The sequence below is a fragment of the Diceros bicornis genome, chromosome 35 (genome assembly GCF_020826845.1).
Source record: "Diceros bicornis minor isolate mBicDic1 chromosome 35, mDicBic1.mat.cur, whole genome shotgun sequence".
Taxonomy (NCBI): Eukaryota; Metazoa; Chordata; class Mammalia; order Perissodactyla; family Rhinocerotidae; genus Diceros; species Diceros bicornis.
In genome coordinates this window covers 17,291,776-17,315,903 of record NC_080774.1, presented here as the reverse complement: position 1 = coordinate 17,315,903, position 24,128 = coordinate 17,291,776, and the positions used below count along the sequence as shown (strand labels likewise).

The following is a 24,128-nucleotide window of genomic DNA, read 5'->3' as shown; positions in this document are numbered from 1 at the left end:
AATTAACTTCTCTAGACCTACTTTATCATTCATAAAATAGGAATGATAAAACCTCATAAGGATTAAATGAGATATTGTAGGTAAATGTGCTTTATAGAATTTACAATCTCTAAACAAGTGTGTGTTAGGCTGGATGATGGCCCCTCAGATATGTCCACATCCTAATTCCTGTTACCATGAATACTGTAGAAGAGACTTTGCAGATATGATTAAGGAACTTGAGATGGGGAAATTACCCTGGATTATCCAGATGGACCCAGTATAATCACAAACGTCCTTAGAAGAGGGAGGCAAGAGATCGGAGTGAGTAGTAGGAGATTTGATGATGGAAGCAAGAGGTTGGAGTGATGTGATGAAGGGAACATGAGCCAAACAGTACAGGCGAGCCTCTAGAAGCTGAAAAAGGCAAGGAAACTAATTTTCCCCGCCTGCAGAAGGAAGCAGCCCCTACCAACACCTTCATTTTTAGCCCTGTGAGACTCATTGCAGATTTCTGACCTCCAGGCTGATAAGATAGTAAAATTTGTGTCTTTTAAATCACTAAGTGTGTGGTAATTTGTTACAATAGCAATAGAAAACTAATGTAGGGTATTAACTTAAGTTGAAAAGGAGAAAGTTTTTTTAAGAAACCATTAGTCCATTGTCAAAAGACTCCAAGTTCTTTTCCATAGCGTGAAGTCTGGAATAGCAGCAGTTGGCTTTTTAGGCTTCCCTGCAGTGGCATAAACTTCCACTTGTGGATGTGTTGAGAAGATTTCCTTTGGCCTTAACACTCAGACAGCTCTAGAGACTAAGTAATTAGATTTGAAAGGGTCAGTGGGGAGGACTCATAAACCTCTGGAACATCTAAGATAAGGGTGTCTCCAGAAGGCTTAATTTAATGGAAGGGGTGCCAGGAACTGAGTTCCCTTGGCAGCTCCTGGAGCTATGCTTTACTGATCATCCGTGATACTTCTGAACCTAGCTTAGGCCAGCAAGTTACTTTAGAGCGGTTTCTCCAAGCCTAATATATTTTACATTTGCACACCAGAGGGTAGTATTTCAGAACCACTCTGAATTGCAAACATGGGGTTTTCCATGGCCGGGTGATTCAGCTGAGGGAAGCATCTGACCAGTGTCTGCATATATGTATCGGTTACACTGTTAGGAATGGCTATTTTTATTGAGTCCTTGTCAATATCCTTTCAATCCTAGATTTTCAAATAAAAATATTTCACATTAGAAGTATGGATTTATAAAGCAGCAGCTGTCATAAAGAATTGGTAAGGCTTGAGGACATGCAAACTTCAGGGGGAGAGTATGTGTGAGATTTAGAGCCTATAACCCAGAGTTGTTTTCAGGAGTCTCAGCTAAATAGGATTTTCCTAGTCCCAAAAGGTATAGACCACATATGTTATTCACTAGTCAAACTAGTTCGTAGCTAACTGGAATGTATAAGCCAGACATTTTCTTTGACATATTCTCAGATGCCACATACAAAAATCATACGGAATATGTTGGTCTGTTTTTTACAGCAATTTAGATTTTCTAAGTAAAATTCATGATTTTACCTGTATTTGCTATATATTGGTAACCTAACTGCCCCAGATCTTTTAAGCAGTTGCTGATGTAAACAGATCACCCATTTCAGCTGCCTCTGTGGTGGCTTATTAATCCATTAGTAGCTGCTTAAACAATAGCTTAGGAAACTGTCCTGCCGGTTGGCTACAACTTTGTAGAAGTTGGTACAAAGTACATGAAATTATTTTTTACCTTTAGAAGACTGATTTAGATGGTTTGATACACAATAAAGCTTTTTAGAGTTGATGATCCCATTTCTGGTAACATCGTTAGAGAGAAGGGGAGAGGATCAGGGGTATATGTAAGTTTAGCTCTGGTTTTACTTTTATTAATGTAAAAACATTTACATAGTAATCAAGTTTGTATTATATCCTGGGCCCCAAAAGATGGTAAAAAAAAAAAAATTTGAATGTTATACAAATCATCTCTAGCTTGCTCATCATTTTTTGATCATCACTGTTAATACACATAGAGGTGAGTAGTTTATGCAGTTTTTTAAAGATTTTTTTCCTTACTATTAGCTTCCTTTCTTTACTGTTTCCTTTTATACTTTAGGTATAATGAGATACACTAAAAGAGCAGTAATTTAAAGCACTTGTGAAAAACCTAGCGCCTTTCCTTTTGTAACCTCAGTTTGTGTGACTTTTGGAAATGAGACAATCAGAAATTAGTTATGAAAATTATAAATTTGGCTTCCTTCCGTCATATATAGATGAATTCCACAAGTCCATGTAAAATATGCAGATGATTAAAGTAGTATAGCACTTCTGAAATAATACTTGTTTATAAGCTAGCTCGCTTTGGGAGGGGGATGGCAAGTAAATTAGTTAAAATAAACTCTTGGCATTCTCTTAATGGTACCACTATTCTCAGTCATTGAGACTGGACAAGAAATAGTGCTCATTTCCCCCCCACCTCTCTGGTCTCCCTCTCCCATGTTGAAGGACTTTAATTTGAGGTCTTAGTTCTGTAAGTATGAGAATAATTCTAGACTCATATGCCTCCCTGTAGTCCTCAGCCCGCTCTAGGGTCCAGTGGCTGTGGTTTGGCCTGTTTTCTCAGACTGTTTCCTTAGGTTTATGTATCCTGATCCTGGTATATTTGAAAGTGGCCATTGGAGAAGATGAGGTTAGACACTGCAAGTACAACGTTGCTTACAGCACCAACTAGAGCAGCCTTGAGATTCTGTCAAGGCAGTGCTAGTAATGTTCTTTCCCTTTAATAGCTTCTGGCTGCACCATTTGTTAGGAGATGCTCAGTAGTCTGGGTCAGAATCTGCTCTTGTACACATGCACCACCTCATCCCACTCCAGTGTCGATGAACAAGAACAAGACTGGTTTGGTTTGCATAATGCCTTTCTTCTCCTTTTCTGTCACCAGACATTCAACTTCTTATAAAAATCACTCTCTGCCCAAACCAGAGATTATCCCCTTTATCTCAGCAGTTAAGATGAACACAGTTCCTATTCACTGTGGCATTTTAAAAGCAAGAGTACACACTCAGGGTGGTTATGGTATGTAGGTACAAGAGAACAGGAAGACCAGTGCTCTGCTATGCAGCATTAATTATGAATATTGGCACTACTTTTTTATTAGATTAAAAGGCAGTTCAAATGACTAAATACCTTAAAAATAAACCTAACCTCAGGCCGGCCTGGTGGTGTAGCAGTAAAGTTCTCACACTCTGCTTCGGTGGCCAGAGGCTCACGGGTTCGGATCCCAGGCGTGGACCGACGCACCGCTTATCAAGCCGTGCTGTGGCGGTGTCCCTTATAAAGTAGAGGAAGATGGGCACAGATGTTAGCTCAGGGCTAATCTTCCTCACCAAAAAAAAAAAGAAAAAGAAAAACCCAAAAACCTAATCCATATTTCCAGCCTCCCCAGAGACTAACTAAATTAGTTTTTTTTCTTTCTCTCTAGTTAGTGTTGAAATCGATGTTATATCTTCTTTTCTTGTGTATTTTATTTGTTTGAATCTCCTTTTCTCCCTTTTCCTTATGTTTGGTTCTGTGCATAGTGAAACTGGAGGCTATTGGTACAGGTATTCAGTTACATAAAACTTCATTTATTTGTGTTTATAAGTCAAAATCCTATTTCACTTCTTCCTGAGCCTGAGGGGAAATCTTAGAAAAGTCTATTGAGATTTAGGTTATAAACACACTACTTAATTACTGCACAAGCTTAACCACAGAGTTTACTGTCACAATATAAATACCCAGATGAGGGCCTGAAAGAAGCCTTTGCATTTAACACTCCCATGAATTAATTCTCTTGGGTTTTCTATTCCTGCCCTTTATCTGGCAAACAAAAATATGGAATCTGTTGCAAGAGCTTCTGTGGAACTGGTTTAGAAACTTTATAAATGGTTCAACTAAATGTTGAAAACTCTTCTACTTTCATTCCGTTTTGCCAGCTTTCTCCAGGCCGTTTTTTTATTTAGAAAAAAATAGTAATTTTTAATGAAAACTTCATTATATTCTTAAGACATTTTACCTAATTTGTTGCAAGTTTTAAAAACTCCAATTTTAAGACTTGTTTCTGTTTCTAGTCTTAAGTAACATGCAGTAAATAAGCAAAACATCCCTGGTTCACTATTTTATTCTCCAAAGCCTTTATAGGATAAAACATGTTCAGGTGTTAGAATTCCAAGACAACTATTTTAAATTGAAATAGCAGCTGTACACAGAGACTGTAGGTTATTTCATCAATTTAAAACAGTGAAATTCCATTGCTTTTAATAGAATTAAAAGTCTATTTGAAGAGCTCAACATATATCTTTGACAAAATTGTGACATTCTAAACAAATGTGCCATCCTGTGCATGCATTTGAAATGAATTTATGAAATTAGAAAATTATTTTATCGGTTTCCTTAGAGTGTCCCTACTTTTCAGTTATTCACTTACTCGAAATGTTTATTGAGCTCTGGTTAGGTCCAGGCTCTGTTCTGGGTGCTGGGGATCCAGCAGTGAACAAGGCATCAAGGCCCCTGCTCTCATGGAGCTTACCTTCTCGTGGGGAGCAATAAACAAATAAGGAAAATACCAATAATAAATTCTAAGCAAGGAATTAATATAGACTGATATAGTAATTGGGATGACTCTGAAATTAACTAGGCAGGAAATTCCTGTCTGAGAAGGTGGCATGTTAAGCTGGTGTCTGAAGAACAAGAACCTGCCATGTGAAGATCAAAGGAAGCATATTCTAAGCAGAGGGAGTAGTTCTAAAGTGGAAATGAGTTGAGTATTCAGAAACAGAAAGGTGGCCAGTGAGGCTGAATCATAGTATTTCTGTTGGTATGGCATGGGGTGGGAGGCGCTGGAGAGGGGGTGATTCAGGGAATAAGGCTAAGACTGAGGTCAGATAGGTAGACAGGAGCTTGGATTTTATCAGTATAGTTGGATGCCATTGGAAGATTTTAAATAGAGGCAGGGCAATGCTGTTTAGGAGTAAAGAATTGGTTATGTGTGTGTTGGGGGAAGGAGAATAGAAGTAAGGCAATTAGGGGACTATTGCAGTAGTTCAGATAGAGATGGTGGCGGCCTGAGTTAGGATGCTTATAATGGAGATAGAAGTGGAAGGATTTAGGATATGTTTTGGAGATAGGGTTGATGTACTTATGTGGTAGATTTTGACTTGAACACCAGAATGGCTGGTGCCTTTACTGATAGGGTAAAAACTGGGGGAAGAGCAGCTTTTTGAGAAAAATTGAGTTTCTGTTTTGTGCATTTTAAGTTTAAGTACCTATTATTAGATAGCCAACTGGAGATCTCAAATTAGCAATTGGATATATGACTCTGGAGTTCCAGGGAGAGGCCAGGCCAAGAGAGGTGTAAATTTAGCATTAAGCAGTAGAAAGCAAGTATTTAAAACCATTGATCTTGATAAGACCATTAAGGAAATTGTGTAGATTGAGAAGAGGAGGAGACCTAGTACCCTGGGAACTCCTGGAGAAAGACCCAGCAAAGGTGACTGAGGAGAAACAACCAGTGAGATGGGAGGAAACCAGTGGATTGTGGCATCAGAGAAACCAAAAGTGGCAAATTTCAAGGAGGGATAGAAACTGACAAATGCTACTGAGAGGTCAAATTAAATAAGAGCAACAGGAACATTGGCTTTGATAGTCACTAATGATCTTGACAAGAGCATTCTCAGTGGAGTAGATATGAGTGGGTCAAGGAGAGAATAGAAGTAAGGAAGGAGACTGATTATAGACAACTCTTAAATCACAAAAGATTATATCAAGAATAGATATATAACAGATAATTATGTTTTCTGAGAGAGAACAGTGATAGCAAACATATACTTTGTTCCTAATACAAATTTACAGAAATGTCACTATGTAATTTATGTATGTATATCTCCCACCTGTGGGCCCAGGCATGTATGAGTAGAACTGTGATCCATCACTGTGTGAATGCTGTTGAATGGAGCATAGGCACAGAGATCCTCCATGTAGCTGCACTCCCGGGGATGTGCTAAGGAACTCACTCTACCAGTCTGAGGCTGTAATTTAATATATTTCAAGCTATAAATAGTGCAAAACATAGTTGAAGTTTTGTCTGTGTGTGTGTATTGCCTCCTGCAGCTTCCAAATCACTGATCAGCAGGTCCTTTTAGTCTACATTTTAAAAAATATCTTCTTGGTGTTTTTTCCATTAACTGAATGTTTGCTAGAGCTCTGTCTTCAATGCTGTATTTTTCCCTTTCCACTATTTTTGAATAATAATTTGTTTAGGAACATTTTATAAATGGGTAAGGTCTCCCTCCTGCCCCCCGTAGCTTTTTGGTATAGAGTATAATATTCTGCGACTGTCTTAGGTTGAGGAACAAGAGTTTCGGGTATTTGTTTGCAGAGGTCTTCAACTTTGTGGTGCCTGTTGGCATTATTACTTTTATCAATCAAGTAGACCATCAGGGGACTTTTATGACTATTTTCTCTCTTCTTACTCTACCCAAAACGTATCAATTTCCTGTATGCGCTTCTGACCCATCATTTCAAAAATTGAGTTCTTCTTTTCTTTTTGCCATCACAGTTTGTAGCTGTGCTTTATTTTCTGTCTGTACTGTGAGAGTCCAGCAGAAGAGATGCAGACAGTCTTTGTTGGTGATCAAAATTAATTCAGCCTGCAGATCCTTAGATTTACTACTCCAGATAGTAAGATAGTACTGGGGCATGATAGAAGCTTATTAGGACATAATAGTTATTGTCATACGTTTCCCCTAAATGCCTAATAGCACTGGGCACATTTAAATGTGCAAGTCAGTAGTTCTGTGATTCAGTAGTAAAAGCGGAAAGATGTATTATGTTGATGCTTATTTTGCTTTGAAGAAAGAAGTTATATTGCTAGGTAGCCAGATACTGAGATGCTCTGAGCAAAGGAAAATTGAATTATCACTCTGTGACTGACCTTGCACTTCCAAACTCAGAAACTGAATAGATTTGGATAACAAGGGATACTTGTTTTTGTAACATTGGGCTAATTGTATAAAGCACAGACTGGGACTTGCCCAATTAACACATTTTGTTTCATATTCCAGAACTTTTGACTTACACAGTCAAGTAATTTAGCCTAATTCACGTGAATGAACAAACTGAGGTAGTCTCTCTTTTCTCTCTTCTAAGGAAAATATGTAACTTGGCCCTTTATTTCTTATCCTTTTACAACATGAAGGTTTCAGGAGTCTATAATAATGAAAAGCTGAGTTGGGAGGAGGAGACAACCCAGATGTTTTGCATATAAGTAATCTATTCTTTTCACTTAAAAGTACATAGCAAAGAAAACCAGTGAATAATAAAAATTTGAAGAGTTCAAAGCTTTTGTTGTTTTTTTAAATAACAGCTTTATTGAGATATAATTTCCATACCATAAAATTCATCCTTTCATAGTATACAATTCCATGGTTTTTAGTTGTGCAACCGTCATCACTATCTAATTTTCATTGCCCCCAAAAGAAACCAGTATGTACTAGCAGTCACTCTGTATTCCCTTATCCGTCAACCCCCACCCCAGCCCTAAGCAACCACTACTCTTTTTTCTGTCTCGATTGATTTGCCTCTTCTGACATGTCATATAAATTGAATCATACAGTGTGTGGCCTTATGTGTCTGACTTCTTTCACTTAGCATAATATTTTCAAGGTTCATCTATGTTATAGCAGGCATAGTACTTCATTCCTTTTTATGGCTCAAAATAGTCCATTACATGGATATACCACAGTTTGTTTATCCATTCCTTAGTGGTGGGCGTTGATTTATTTCCACTTTTGAGTTATTATGAATAATACTGCTATGAACATCTGTGTGTATGTCGTGTGTGTGTAAACATGTTTTTTCAATTCTCTTGAGTATATACCTAGGAATAGAATCGCTCCATTTTACAGTCTATCTTATTGTTCTTAAATAATATAGTTGTTGACGAGTCCAGTGAATGGAATGTGTCAGATGTTATCTACATACTGAAAAAATAATTTAGCCACAGAGCTAGGGATATTATTATGCTATTTTCCAAATGCCAGAGAAAGACTCTTACATTTAAGATGAGTTGAGTGAGTCTCATTGGGTTTTTTGAGTCTTCCCACTGTCTTGGAATGATGGCTATGTACATTGGTAATACCTCTAATTCTGATTTCACATTTGCTCCTTGATTACTCTAAAAATTGTATGAGTTGAATGTTTGGATGCAGATAATAGAACTGAAAGCCCAGTGGCTTAGGCAATAATGAGGCTTTTCTAGTACAGTAACTGAAAAGTCCAGGTAACACTGACTTCAGGTAAGACTTGTTCCTGGACTCTAAAACAGAGTTTCCTCATGGCTTAAACAGAAGTCCTGATCAAATCTTATTAGCCCTGATTGATCTGCCGTGGGTTGTGTGCTCATATTTGGTCAGGATTTGGGATGAGCTAGAGCTGGGAATAGGTAGAATCCAAGTCAGGGTTTTTTTAGGAAAGGAAAGAAGAGTGTATGCTGGAGAGATATCCAACAAGAGGCTACTGCAGAGTCACACCTCTCTGTAGAGCTGATAAGGAAAAAATAAATACATATTCACTGCACTTGAGCCTGCGTCTGATAACCTATTGAATTCAGAAAGCCCATCTTTCCTCAAGAGACCAACCCTTTTCTTTTTCCAGCCTTTCCTGCAGATCCTTTGTCTGTGCCTTTTGATTGTATTTTATTTTATTTTATTAAAGAAAGTGTTTGTTTTGGTATTTTATAGCTTTGTTAAACAAAAATGGTTCCTTTGTTTTAAGTGATAAGTTAGAGTTATATTCATAATTGCTGTGTCTGAGTTTTAATACTAAAGAAACAACTGTCACAGTGAAGAATGTTTTGTTTTTGCTCGATAGTAGTCTCACTTGATACAAGGGTTGAATTTCTAGTGACCAGTACAACTTGAGTTTTTTGTCTGAAGCAGCGTCTCTATATGATTTTTCCAGCTAATTCGAATAAGTAAAAGGACAAAAGAGTAAATAGGATAGCCTAAACATCCTCCTCTGGGCATCAAAGAGAAGAATGCAGATAAGCATTAAGTGTGTTTCTACATATCATGTGGATTTTATCCAGTTTAATAACTTTCCTTATATAGCTATTTTTGTTTTGTTTTTTTGTTTTGCTGCTGCTGCATAACAACCTCAAAACCTCAGTGAATTACAACCAACAACATTTACATTTGTTCTCATGGGTATTCTGGTTGGTGCAGTTGCGCTGATCTAGGCTTTGCTCATCTAGGCCCGGCTGGGCTTTAAACTTTTGGCCAGATTCAGATCTATTTCATACATTTTTATTCTGGCGCCTAGGCTGAGAGGCAGTGGCTACATGTTCTTCTCACATAGGATCACAGAAGCATGAGAAGGGTGAGTAGAAACATGCAGTGTCTCTTAAGACTTCACCTGGGAACTGGTGCACTGATACTTCCTCCCAGTTTTATTAGCAAAAGTAAATTATATGGCCAAGCCCGATATCAGTGGAGCCAGGAAACACACAGCTCCCACAATGGGAGGCATTACGAAGTCATACAGCAGTGAACATGGATGTATAATTCTTTTTTTCCCCCCCTCCCTCCTTATGGGGTGTATAGTTCTAATAAAGCATGGTGTGAAGAACTGGGAATGATAATCTACTTAGCTGTAGGTATTACCTTAGGAATAACGGTGCATAAAACTATGTGTTGATAAAAGCAGATTTCTTCTTAGAGTGAGTAAATTAGGATTGTGTGAGAGTATAATTGGGTATGTTTTAATAATCTGATTAAAATCACTAATAATGTTCAAACTAAATTAATGATGTTTTGTTTACTGCTACCTCTGAGAAAACAACTAAGGTGAAACTGTGTTCAACTCATCCTAGTGTCTGAAGACATTTGCTAAATTGCTTAGTGATTTTTAACACTAGCCTGTTGTGTAAGTTGTAAAAAGGGCTGAAATCCTTGCTCATGGTCAGTCTTAAATTATTAACCAACTCTTATTCCCATTCTTTCTCTAAAATTTATGGAACTAATAATTAGTTTATATAATAGCTGTTAAAAGGATTTCATAACAGCTAGAATACAGAATTAGCAAAAAGGTGGGGCATTTAAAATTACATTTAGAAACTTCTAGGTCATCTGAGGAACATTTCAGGAACATTGTATGCAGTTCCCCTAGAAAGAATTGTAAGTTTGTTTTGTCTTTTTGAGTTTCCAATGCTGGTAGAGAAGTGATTTTGTAGACTTTCAGGAATCTAGGTTTTAATGGATAGGACAGTGTTTTCCCTACTAATTTAACTGTGGGACTCTTTTCCGCAAGAAAAGAGTATTTTGAAAAACTAAGATTCCATGGGGTACATTTTAGACAATACTGTTGTAGGCCATATTTATTAGTTAGAAGTAGGTTTAACTATATGTAATAAGAAAAACTCGAGATAATGGTGGCTTATACAGGAAAGAACTACAGAAAACAAAAATTTCTTGTATTTTGAAATGCAGCTAAATACATATTTGGACTTTTTAAAAAGAGCTCAGATTTTAATATATTTCAGCAAATCTAAGACTGTTGATTTAAAATGGACCATTATTTTTGTACCACTAAGAAAAAAATTGCTGCCAATTGTAAAATACACTCCAATTTCAGAGATGTTGAAATGTGGGGAAAGTGTGTTTGACAGTATTAACCTTTTTCATGTCTGGCTTTTGTCTCCTCCTATTTCTCTCTAACTAGCCAGTTGAAGGGATAATTATTGTCTGTAATTGGGAACTGTTTGGTTAAATGTAAATAAATTAGGCAAAAATAATACACTATGCTAATAGTAATAGCACCTGTTAACATCAGTCATATACCCAGTTAGTCTTTTCTTAGAAAGCTGAGCTAACAAGTTAGGTATTACTACTCCGTATCAGTTATCTAGCTAATAAATTAGGTGTTACTACTCAGTATCGGTTATCTATTGCTTTATAACAGCCTACTTCAAAACCTAGTAGCTTAAAGTAAGCATTTTTGATTGACATTGTAGATTCACGTTCAGTCGTAAAAAAATAATACAGAGAGATCTTGGGCGTAGTGGTTAAGTTCGCACCCTCTACTTCAGCAGCCGGGGTTTGTCGGTTTGGATGCTGGGCGTGGACCTACGCAACACCTGTGAAGCCATGCTGTGGCAGGCATCCCACATATAAAGTAGAGGAGGATGGGCACGGATTTTAGCCCAGGGCCAATCTTCCTTAGCAAAAAGAGGAGGATTGGCAACAGATGTTAGCTCAGTGCTAATCTTCCTCACCAAAATAATAATAATATAGAGAGAGCTCATTTACCCTTTGTCCAGTTTCTCCCTATGGTAAATTTTGCAAAACTATAGTGTCATATCACAGCCAGGATATTGGCATTGATACAATCCACTGATCTTACTCAGATTTCACCAGTTTTAATTTGCACTCGTGTGTGTGTGTTTTAAGGTCTGTGCAGTTTTGTCACCTGTGTATATTTGTATATTTACCATCATAGTCAAGGTAGCAAACAGGACTAACAGCTAGCAGTACCCCTCATATTGTCCTTTCGTAAGCATGCCCCATGCCCACCTCCCTCTTGGTGCTGCCCTGCCGTCCTCACTCCCTTCCCTAACCTCTGGCAACCACTGTTTGCCATTTCTAAATTTGATCCTTTCAGAAATACCGTATTTGCTCATGATTTCTGCGGATCTGCAGTTGAGGCAGGGCTCAGTTGGCATGATTTGTCTTTGCTCCACATGTTATCTGCTGGACTCTGTCTGGACTGGAAATCACGAGATGATCTTAATTACACGCTTGGAGCCTTGGTGTGCTGGCTTTCAGTTAGGTATCGGAGTGCTTGTTTCCCATGGCCTCTCTCATGTGGTCTCTTTTACAGGGGCTCTCTCTCCACGTGCCTTCTCATTTCTAGCAGTAGAGCCTGCTACATGCCAGCTCAGGGCTCCAAGAAAGCAAAAATGGAAACTGCCAGGTCTCTTTAGACCTAGGTCCAGACCTGGCACAGCCTCACTTCTGTAGCAATCTGTTGGTTGCAGCAATCACAAGAGTAGCCCAGATTCGAGGGGAAGAGAAATAGACTCTGCCTCTTGATGGGAGGAGCAGCAGGGGTGTGTAGGGATGGGACAACATTGTTGGTGGCCAGCTTTGCAGACAGTGTGCATGCTCCAAACAAGATAGTTGGGTTATGGGAATGATGGCTCGAGTGTGTGCTTGGATTGGTTGTATTTATTACCCTACTTCATTTTGAAATGTAAATTAGTTTGAATTCCATAAAAAGTAGAAAGAATATGATAAGATTACGTAGTTTTCTGCTGTTAATGCCTGTTTCGAATAGAACAGTTCCTTTGCAAGGCAAGTTGCCAGAGTTGAAGTTATCCACCAAATCTAAGGATTCCCAAGGGGCCTGTGGTATTTGCAGAACAAGTGGTTGCTTGAAGTGGCTGTTAAGATGTTAGGAATGGTTCACCTCTCTTTTGTTTTCCCAGGCTAGCTGTTTTCTTGTGATCTTAAAATAGCAGGGGCTTGTATACATAGTTCCAGATTTCTATAATGCTAACTTTGAGAGACTGTACAGAGTTTCATTAAGCTCTTTTCATTAAGCTTTTTAGGTAGGATATTGTTTTTCAAGATATTTTTAACTTCATAAAAAAGATTTTTAATGAGGGAATAAGGTTGTAGAAGGAAAGAGACACTCATTTCAGCCAAGAATTTGAAAGCAGAACAGCATTTTCTCTTAAGATTTTTTTGACTACGAGATGTTACGTTTGCTTCATTTTGTTGTGAGAGTGGCAGTAGGGTGGGTCAAAGGTTAGGTCCTGGACTTTGTTGGAAGAATTATTGATCATCTATTACACTGTAAGGAATAAGCTTTCATAGAATTTCTGGAATGAGAGAGAACTAAAGAGCTATTGTTCAGTGACAGCTGCGTGCTTAAAGAACCTTTAGTAAATCATGAGGATGGTTTAAGTATAGTTGTGGGGGCCGGCCCCGTGGCTTAGCGGTTAAGTGCATGTGCTCCACTACTGGCAGCCCGGGTTCGGATCCCAGGCGCGCGCCGACGCACCGCTTCTCCGGCCATGCTGAGGCCGCGTCCCACATACAGCAACTAGAAGGATGTGCAGCTGTGACATACAACTGTCTCCTGGGACTTTGGGGGTAAAAAAAGGAGGAGGCCTGGCAATAGATGTTAGCTCAGAGCCAGTCTTCCTCAGCAGATGGAGGATTAGCACAGATGTTAGCTCAGGGCTGATCTTCCTCACACACACACACAAAAATGTATAGTTGTGGTTTCAAATATAGAAATGACTTTTTCACTGAGTTTTAGAACAATATGTTATTTGGCTGAGAGTTTCCTTCCTGTCTTCCTTTCTGAGTGATAACTGATTTCAGACGTTTACTATGCACTCTGTATGTGTGGGGCAATTTGTTAGACATCATTAAAAGAAAGAACAGGGTCCCTGTTTTCCAGGAGATTGTGGTCTAACAGGGCAAACAAGATATACACAGATAGCTGATATATAATAGCAAGGTGATAACATCGAAGTGTAAAACAAGGAGAGAATGTTACAGGGAACAAGGCAAGCTGCCTGAACCTCGTTTTTCACCCCTGTAAAATAAATGTAGACTGGAGCTCTTCCATCTCTCAAGTATTGTTATTCTGAAATGTATGTTTCAATTATTAGTTAGAGGCTTATACTTATTTTATAAGATGTATCATATTCCATGTGATGATGGGAAAGATTTATTACTGTATATTTTTGGCACGTTTTACCCACTGCCTGTACACAGTTGTGAACACTTGTTTTATTATTCATTAATGAAACACAGAATTACAGAAAGGGAAACACAAAAGGTGGTTTTTATCTTTGGTTAAACCAGAATAGTTCAAGACCTTCATTTAGTGCTTTTCATACAAGAGGTAAGAATAACACAGCTGATCCCTGTTCACTGATAGAAAAGGAGAATGAATTTAAAATTGCAAAAAGAAATTATCACCTAGACAGTGGGGAAGAAATGTCTTTCTTTGTTTTAGTAGACATTTCTAACTTCTACTTTGGCAACAATCCATGGTCCTCTTTTGCCTCCCACCTCTTGAAAGTAGGTGTTCACATGGAAGTTGTTCGTGGCCCATCTGTCGTCTTGGCAGTCTCTCAAAGGGTACTTCAGAGGGCAAAATCCCCGCCGACCACCCCCATGTACAGCGCCCCCTCCCGACCCCTGTTGGAGACAGCTGAGCAGACTTCGTGGACCATTGAGCCTCTCTCACCACTCCATTGCCCTCTTGTTAACCATGGCACAGTTGGCTTGAAACTGGTTGGCATACATAATTGTGCTGAAGAGATCAGGGAGCTACGAAGAATAAAAATGAACTGAAAGATTCTCTTACTAGCTTGGCTGCCTGTTATGAACTGAAGACTTTTAAAACTCCATCTTTGGTGAGATTTCCTTTGTTACTGCATTCCAGACTGTGGTTAACATAAAACTAGTTCTGAGAACTTATTAGCTAAGAAGAATTTATAGGCCAAATACTATAATTTCAGGAAATGATGATAAGTAATCTTGTGAGATAAATACTGTTTATCTCATTCACATTAAAAGAGAATGTATGTGAAAGTGTCTAATCTTTGACACATGTTTATTGAGTCTTCACAGATCAGTGCTATGCAAATTTACAGTCGCTTTCCATATGTATGTGTTAAGATGAACTCTCAATTCTGAGCTCTGGCCCCACATTTGCAGCCCACCTTAGTTACATAAAATGAAAGTGGATCTCACTAGGTAAGTATTCCTCTATGATTTGAAGCTCAACATATTAAAAAAACACAAACTCTCCTTTCCGTGTCCCTGCTCACATGCATCGGTTTCTCCTCCTCTGCTCCATATTTTTATTACTGTAATAACCATCCTCTCATTTACTCAGCTTCATTCCTATTTTTCTCTTGCTCCACTATACCAAGTCAGCTGCCAAACGCTGCTGTTCTGCCTCTTAAAATGTTTCTGGTATCAGCCTTGATTCAGGTATTTTCCCTAGAGTATTACAGTAGCTTTCCGTCTAGGCTCTCTCCTGGTCTCTCTCTCCCTTTTTTAAGGCCTGTCACCGCCCAGCCTAACCTATCTGGCTAGCTTTGTTTTCCTCTGTTTCCTTTCTGGTCCCCATGCTCCAAGTAAGCTCCAAGTACTTAACACACCCCATACTTCCCTGTCATTATGCCATCGTTCCTGTTGTACCCTTTGCTTCTGAATGGTCTCCCTGCTGGATTCCACGTATTCAGATCCTGCTTATCCTTTGAGAACAATTCAAATATCACCTCCTCAGAAGAGGCCAATTTGACCTCTGTGATTGGAAGAAGTCTCTTCCTCCTCTCCTGTAGCTGTCTGTTCCTTTTTTTGACATTTAGATCTCTTTCTTGTTCATTCTGAGTTATTTATGTGCATTTTGTCTCCTCACTTAGATTGTTATCTTGAGTTTAGGAGCCGTGAGTTATCACCATATGCCCCTAGTGCTGATGTAGTGTCTAAAGTAGTCTCTTATGCTTTGGAAGGGCTCAGTAAAACATCTGTCTAATACACTGATCTTAAAGAGTCTTCCTATGCAGTTCAGATCTCTGATATTAAACTACAGTGTGGAAACAAGCTGCCTGTATAGTATAGTGAACTCGGAACTGCTATGAGGGCAACCTCAAGTTCCCTCCTTGATTGTGAGGATTTCCAAGTAAAATAATTTTCATTTTTATTTCCATGAATGTGACATTTTCAAATAACCTGTTTTCTTTGAGGGGGCACACTTGTATTTTTTTTTTTAAATGTTAGAGCCAGAAAATAATAGTATAAGGCAAAAACCAATCTCTCATAATCCTTTGGGGATTAATTAAATGTCATACTCCTTAGTATACTGCCTAAATTTTGGTCATTGAGACCAGATTTTAGTACCAAATTTTAGGTACTTGGTGCTTGCTTATTTCTAAGGTTGACATAATATCTCCTGTTTTTATGAATGTTATCTTAAATACTAGCTTTACGTGTATAAAATAGGAATAATGGTGATAACTTTGTCACAGGGTTATTTTGAGTATTAAATAGGCTAATTTATTTAAAGCACTTAGGACAGCACCCCACGCATATTAAATGATCAGTAAAACTAATCAGCTATAATTATTATTAGGAATTTACAATTTGAGATTTCAGATTGATGGTGGTAGAAAGGCAAATGCTGCTGCTGGTTTTTATGTTTTGAACTGTGCCGAGTAGTTTCCTAGGAATTAGATTAGCCCTGAAATGTTATGTCAGCAGAGAATTTTGGTTTCTAGGTGACAGTGCTGCAGTAGGAAACAGGACTGGCTCTCCCTTCAGAGAAAAAAGCTTTCAGTGGGAATCCATAGTAGCTTTCGTTTGTTTTGTTATCAGATTCCTTCTACCCATCTGGCAGGTTAAAATGATAGTCAAAGTAAAGGAGAGAACAGAGTGCCTCTGCAAAAGGGATTAGGAGCTACAAAACTTCAGAGAAACTGACTGCTTGAAGAAATGGGAGGAATGAAAAGCAGTTTTTGTTTTGTTTTTGTGTATTAAGCACATGCTTATTAGTGGAAATGATAAACTCCATAATCGGAAGGGAAAGCTGTATTAGAGATACAGGTGGCTGAGACATGAATTCCCAAAGTATCTGACCTCTCCTCACATAAAGAATGTCGTAAACAGTGGACATAACGAGTGAAATATAGAAATAGTAACATGAAGGAATTTCTTCTAGAGAGGTGTGAGTGGGACCCGATTAAAGGAGCCATAGACAGTGGACACATTTTTTCCTTTTGTAAAAGAGGAGTGTACTGACCTTGGGGGTGTGAGCTAGTAGACCCATCAAGCTACAATGAGCAGAACTGTATGATGGCTGGGCTTCCAGCAAAGGGTCACAACAAAGTCTACCAGGTAGGACTTCCAGCTGAAAAGAAAGAATACAGTGATGTTTACAAACAAAACAAAACAAACTATGAGATAAGTAATGGCGTTATCTCCATTTCATAGCAGACTGGAGATTAGAACTGAATTCCTGATCACCCCCTATCCCCAGCACACACACACTTGCGCACACACTTGTTCCACCTGTTGCCTTCCCTTCTCAGTTCATGGTGGCTCCATCTTTCCAGCTGCTCGAGCCAAAACCACGGTAGTCATCCTTGGCTCCTCTTTCTCTCATACTCCATATTCAGTCTATCAGAAAATCCTGTAGACTTTATCTTCAAAATATAGCTAGAATCAGATCACTTCTCACGACTGCCATGACTTTCACCCCAGTGCCAGCCACCATCTATTGTCTTTTGCCTGGATTACTACAGTAGCCTGTTTTCTCTGTTTATGCCTTACCCCACTATAATCTGTTCTCAATACATCAGCCAGTCATCCCTTTTTCCTCACTTTTTTTAAAAGTCAGATTTCTTAAGGTATAATTTACAAACAGTAAATTCACTCTTTTTAGGTGTGTAGAGTTCGGTGAATTTTGACAACACACACAGTCTTGTACCGACCAGCATAATCAAGAAATAGAGCGTTTCCATTGCCCCAGAAAGTTCCTTCACCCCTTTTTGTAATCAGTCTCTTACTCCCACTCCCAGCCTCTGAAAACAGGTCTCTTTTCTCTCCCTTTGGTTTTACCTCTCCTAGAATGTCGTATAAATGAGATTGTATTTGTAGTCTTTTGAGTCTGGCTTCTTTCACTTAGCATATTGCATTTGAGATTCAGCCACATTGCGTCTATCTGTAGTTTGTATCTTTTTATTGCTGAGTAGTACTACACTGTATACAGGTACCACAATTTCTTTATCCATTCACTAGTTGATGGACATTTGGACTGTTTCCAGTTTTCGGCAATTCTGGATAAAGCTGCTGTAAATATTCACGTTTAGGATTTTGTGTGGACATGTATTTTCATTTCTCTTGGGTCATATGGTAACTTGTTCAATGTTGTATTACACTGCCAAACTGTGGCTAAAGTGACTGTACCATTTTGCATTCCCACTGGCAATGTTTGAAGTTTCCGGTAGCTCAAATTCTTCATCAGCCCTTGTTACAGTCACTTTTTGTTTTTTAATTTGAACCGTTCTAATAGGTACACAGTTGTATCTCAATGTAAGTTTCAATTTTCTTTTCCTTAGTGACTAATGATGGTTGAGCATCTCTTTATGTATTTATTTGCCATCTGTATCTCTTCTTTGGTGAAGTGTCTGTTCAGATATTTTGCTCATTTTTTATATTGGGTTGTCTGCTTTCTTACTGAGTTGGACAGTCATTTATATATTCTGGTTAGCAGTCCTTTATATGATACGTGTTTTGCAGAATTTTCTCCCAGTCCGTGGTTTGTGTTTTCATTTTCTTGACAATGTCTTAAAGAGCAGAAGTTTTTATTTTGGTGAAGTTTGGTTTACCAATTTTTCTTTTATGATTTGTGTTTTGTGCCTTAAGAAATCTTTCCTTAACCCATTGTCACAAAGATTTTTCTCCTCTTTTTTCTTCTAGAAGCTTTATGGACTTGAGTTTTACATTCAAGTCTATGATCCATTTTGAGTTAATTTTTGTGTATGGTATAAGGTTTTTATTTGTTTTGCATATGAATGTCCAGTTGTTCCAACACTATTTGTTGAAAAAACTATTCCTTTCCACTTGGCATCTGTGTCAAAAATCAATTGATCATAACTTTATAGATTTCTGGAATCTCTGTTCTGTTCCATAGAACAGTATGTATGTTCTTCACCAGTATCACACTGTGAATACTGTAGTTTTATATAGTAAATCTTGAAATCAGTTCATATGAATCCTCTCAACATTTTTTCCCAAAATTATTTTAGCTGTTCTGATTCCTTTGCTCCCATAAAAATTTTAAGATTAGCTTGTTGATTTCTATAGAAAGAAATTTTGTAGTTTTCCATTTCATTGATTTTTGTTCTGTATTATTTCCTTCCTTCTGCTTGCTTTGAGTTAAATTTGCTCTTCTTTTTCTAGTTTCTTTCGGTGGAAGCCTAGATCATTGATTTTTTTTTTTTTTTGTGAGGAAGATCAGCCCTGAGTTAACATCCTTGCCCATCTTCCTCCACTTTATATGGGACGCCGTCACAGCATGGCCTGACAAGCGGTGCGTTGGTGCGCGCCCGGGATCCGAACCCGGGTTGCCAGCAGCAGAGCGCGTGCACTTAACCACTACGCCACGGGGCCGGCCCCAGATCATTGATTTTTAAACTTTTTTTCGTTACCAATTAATAATTTAATGCTGTAGATTCCCCTCTGAACACTGCTTTAGCTGCATTTCACATATTCTAATATGTTGTGTTTTCATCTTCATTCAGTTCAAGATATTTTCTAATATCCCATTTGATCTCTTATTTTGATCCATGGATTATTTAAAAGTGTGTTGTTTAATTTCCAAATATTTGGGGATTTTACAGATTTCTTTCTGTGGGTGATTTCTAATTTAATTCCATTATATTGGAGAACGTATTTTGTATGATTTCAGTCCTTTTAAGTTGTTTTTATATCTTGGATATACCCTATCCTAGAAAATCCTCCATGTGTGCTTTGTTTACTGTTAGCTCGTAGAAGGTGTGTTTTGATCCACAGTGCGTCTTAATGATCTGGGCTGAGGTTGGGGGAACAAGCAAACAAAGTTGAGGAGGAGTATCGTGAAATGGTTTAGAGCATGACTTCTGGATCTGGAGCCAGACTGCGTGGGTTGGCATGCTTAGCTCTGCTTCCTCCTTGGTCAAATTAGTTCATCTCTCTGAGCTTCAGTATCTTCATCTCTAGATGATAATAATAGTGCCTTCCTCATAGGGATGTTGTGAAGATGAAATGAGTTAGATGTAAACAGAACAGTGTCTAACCGTAGTGAGAGCCCCAAAAGTATTAGCTATTGTTATTGTTACTGCTATTGTAACAGCAGTTTTATTTCTTGGTCTCATAGGCCTTTTGGATAGGGCTTTGTTTGGTTGCTTGGATACTTTTTAAAGAATTACTCTCCTTTTATAGGTTTTTGTCATGTTTATTATTTATGGAAGGCCAGATAACATTTGTTTGAGTGTTTGTGGCACCCATGTGTAGAGGAAAACTAAAAGTTTGGAAAAGTCTATGTAACTCAAGCTTTTAAAACACCGTAATTTAAACTCTAAACAAGAATTTGACTTTTAATAAACCAAGTTTCCTTTGAAAATATTCTCACAAGTTCCAGAAATATCTAATTATGGAGTCCAGCACCCTTTATAGCTACCAACTAAAAATAGTCTTTTCTTAGTGTGACTTTTAAATTTTGACATTTATCTTATGAGGGTCTCACTTTTTGTCAATGTTAATTACAAAATTCATAAGTAAAATCACCCAGGGCTCCTCATTTTTGTTTCAGTTTCTGGTAGTATATTTTGTATTGGTTTTTTCCCCCACTCCTGGAGTCCTGGACAGTGGTTATTTGATCTGAATCTTTTTAGAGGCGTGAAAGTGGATTAATTCCAGCTAAAGACCTCAGTCATTGATTCTTTGTGTATATCTCTGGAAAAAACAAGGTATTAAATAGTGCCACTATTGCTAAGGACAGAAGAGTCCTCTCCAGACAGCTTAGTGTCGGCTTTTTGGAGGTATTTACCACAGAGTATGTTAGAGTTCTGAGCTCAAACTGTCTGGATTTGAATCCAGACTCTGTCACCTACTAGCTTTGTAACATTAAACAAATTATTGAACAACTCTCTGCTCATCATTTTAAATTAGGGATAATAAAAGTTACCTATCTCGTAGGATGTTAATGAGTATTAAATAATGAAATCAAGGTAGCATATAATGATACTTGGCACATAATAAATGCTTAACAAATATTATTTGCTGTTATTATTGTGGTTGTTATTATTTGTATTTAGTTTCTGAACCAAGATTTAGCGACCAGGTTTTTACCTGGCTTTTCGTTGGAAAAAAGATTCCTTCTTTTAGAGCAGAGCTTCCCAAAGAGTGTGTTATGGAACATAAAACCTGTTGGGTGCTCTAAGAAAAAAAGAAGGACAGGTTTTGTGGGAAAATATGTTATGAGCTTTAGGAAGTTCTTTACTTAATTTTATTTAGCTAAGCGTATACCAAACCTACTTGTCCATTAGTGCCTTTAGTCATGCAAATCAATTAAATTGCCTAAGAAGCTTTTGTCCTGTAGAATCTGCTTTGGAAAACACTGTTTAAGAGGGGTTTTTTTGAGCGATATTGAAGTTTGCCAAATGTTTTCCTGTTATTACCCTTATTTTTGTCTTAAGACATTAGCCCAGCTGTGACCAATTTTATTAAAGTTCTGTCTTCTCATTTCTGTTCCCTCTGAGACACTAAATCCTCAGTGTAATCAAGGCAGTTGTGAAGTAAAGACTGCATTTTTCTCTACAAGGGGTTATGCTGTGCAAGCTCAGGAGTAGAAGTTGGGCTGCTTTCCAAATGAGGGTGGGAAGGGGCTAGGGGGAACTTGGAATTCAAATACGACGTGAGAGTAAACATGAATATATAATATTGGGAAAACCGCAACAAAGCTTTTTTGTGGGGGTTGGGGGACTTGATTTGTAGTACATGAATGCTACACAATAAATTGCCTTTTACAATGAGATGATAAATGTTGGCCATTTTTAACATGCTGTTACTAGAATGTTATTCAGACTCTAAAGTCAGTCTCAGCACACCCAGTCTTAGATTCATTATAAAAATATATTGGAAATAGAATAAAAGGTAATGTTAAAACTCTCAGGACCCTATGAGCTTTTACTTTTGAATATATTATTTGGAAACCTTGCACTTTAATAATTTGGAGGCAAATTAATGAATTTCTTCCAATTTAGTTGTAAGACAAATTTTCGGTGTTTTCCTATTGTGGACCTAGGTGTAGGTATGCCTTTTCCTCATACTCTGTAGTAATATCTAATTCAGATAATTGGGAGAATCAAATTGAAACAAAAATATTAGCACTTGAAAATGTAGCAGTACAGGTAGAAGTGAAGAAGGGTGGAGGGACTAAGTAGCCAAATGGGAGCACATACCGGAGTAGGAGATACAGGAGAGTTGAACCTCAACGGGGGTTCACATTTCTACCCCCACCTCTCCACTGCGAGCAGCCCTAGGTCACTGTAGTCTCGCTGCATAGCTTTGTATCTCTGTGGAAAAAATGGGGCCCTGGGGCTGACCTTGATTTGTCTCGTGGAAAATGACAAATAATTGTATCTGGAGTCAGTCTGTTACCGGCACCGGTGAGCTCGGTGTGGTGTGGTCCCAGGTTCTTGGTCCACAGACACAAAAGAATTTGAGAGTGGACACACAGCAGAAGTTTTAATAGAGGAGGGATTATTAGCAAAGCGAAAGTACACCCCCAAGGGGAGGGGCGGGCAGGCTCGAGGAAGCAACTGCACTGAAGTTGTGGTTCTTGGTGGTTTCGTAATGTCGGGTGGGTGAGGGTCTTGGAATGTGTGTCAGTTGAGGCATTGTCTCCACCTTCACGTCAGGAGGGGGAGATTTTTTCCTTACATAGGCTTCTCCGGAACTGTCATGGCAGTGATCCCCCACGGGGGTGGGGGTGGGGGGTCAAAACCACAATGCAAATGAGGGTATAAGGAGGCTTGGGGCTACTCTCGGTCAGGGGTGGGGGCGGGGGCGGGGGGAGTCCTGCAGGTCAGAAGAGTTGCTGCCTGGCAATTAGGATGCTGCACCTGGTGGAGTGACCTTGCTCCCAGCTCATATCTAGCTTCCTGCTTATCTCAAGTCCTTGATTATTTTCACTAATAGATGGAAGCCTTTACTTGGGAAATCCAAAATGGCAGCTATTCAGAGTAAACAGAGTATTTTAGAGCTTCTGGACTCAGAACTGTCTGGATTTGAATCCAGATTCTATCACTTACTAACTTTGTAACCTTGAGCAAGGTATTTCACCTCTCTATTCCTTAGTTTCCTTATATATAAATTAGGGCTAATAAAGTTAACTATTTCCTAGGGTGGTAAAGAGGATTAAATAACGAAATTATTCAGAATAAGCCAGATCTTTAGTAAATGTTAGCTATTACCCCCTAGAGAATTATTAAAATAATTTTCTTGACTCCTGTCATTTCATCATCCCTTAGCTGAAGAATTTGTAGTGATACCCCTGAGTAGTAAACTTACGGTAACACTCCATCTACCAGATCACTTCACTGAGAGCTTAACTCTGTGAGATAGATAATATTATCACTCTCATTTTACAGATGACAACATTAAAGACTAGAAAGGTTAAGTAACTTGCCCAAGGTCACGGAGTTGGTGAAGGACAGAGTCAAGATTTGAACCCAGAACATCTGACTGCAGAGCCTGTCTTCTTAACTGTACTATACCACCTCACAAGGCACTTCTCCACGTATTTTCATTAACCCAGTTCCCATTATTTTATTAGATGTTTATCCTCCTCAAGTCCAGCTAATTTGGTGCATTTCTTACCATTATATATGCCATGTCTTCTGCTTAGAATACCTCCCTTTTTTCAACCAGTCTTCTGGGAAACCTTCCACAGTTCCCCTACCCAACTCTTGATATCTTTCTTTGGCATTTTTACCTGGCTGATTTCCACAGTACTTAGATACTCATTATTCTTTGAAGGGAATTCAAGCATCCCTTTTTATATATTAATTCAATATAAAGAATTTCTAACGTGAATTTTATAAAAGTAGGTGATTAATTTATTGTATGAAACCAAGCTTTGAATTTAAGGAAATTGCAGCTTAAGATACTTCAAAACCCGCTCTTTTCTTTGAACCTGTCATACCTTCTTCACTTCATACAGACTGACTAACCCTGCTTCCTATTTTATAGAAAAGATTGAGACCTTCTGGCATGAGTACTTTTATAAAACCTCATCTCTACTTCAGCCCATTATTGCTTCTCTAACCGGTCTGGTCTCAGTAGAGAAAGTGTTATTTCTCCTCTCTAAAGCTAACCCCTTCTTTCCTGTTTTTCTCTAGAATCTTGCCCACATAATCATTTCCCTCCTCTGGTTATCCTTAATCTTTCCTTCTCTTATGAACTTTTGTTTTTCCTGTATTCTGAGTGGCATAGGCCTCCCCTATCTTTAAAAAAAAAAGAA

The 24,128-nt window shown here is 38.3% G+C and overlaps 1 protein-coding gene and 1 long non-coding RNA gene across 3 annotated transcripts in view; one reads left to right on the top strand and one right to left on the bottom strand.

The window, feature by feature from the left end:
- The window catches only part of SPPL3 (signal peptide peptidase like 3), a 128,956-nt gene that overhangs the window by 44,447 nt on the left and 60,381 nt on the right, over positions 1-24,128 (top strand). The gene's annotated exons all lie outside the window — the stretch shown is intronic.
- LOC131398257 (uncharacterized) lies at positions 3,216-22,431 on the bottom strand. Its single transcript, XR_009216846.1, has 3 exons — positions 22,265-22,431; positions 16,863-16,970; positions 3,216-3,329 (listed from the first exon to the last, which is right to left on the bottom strand). It is a non-coding gene; the product is annotated as an uncharacterized LOC131398257 (long non-coding RNA).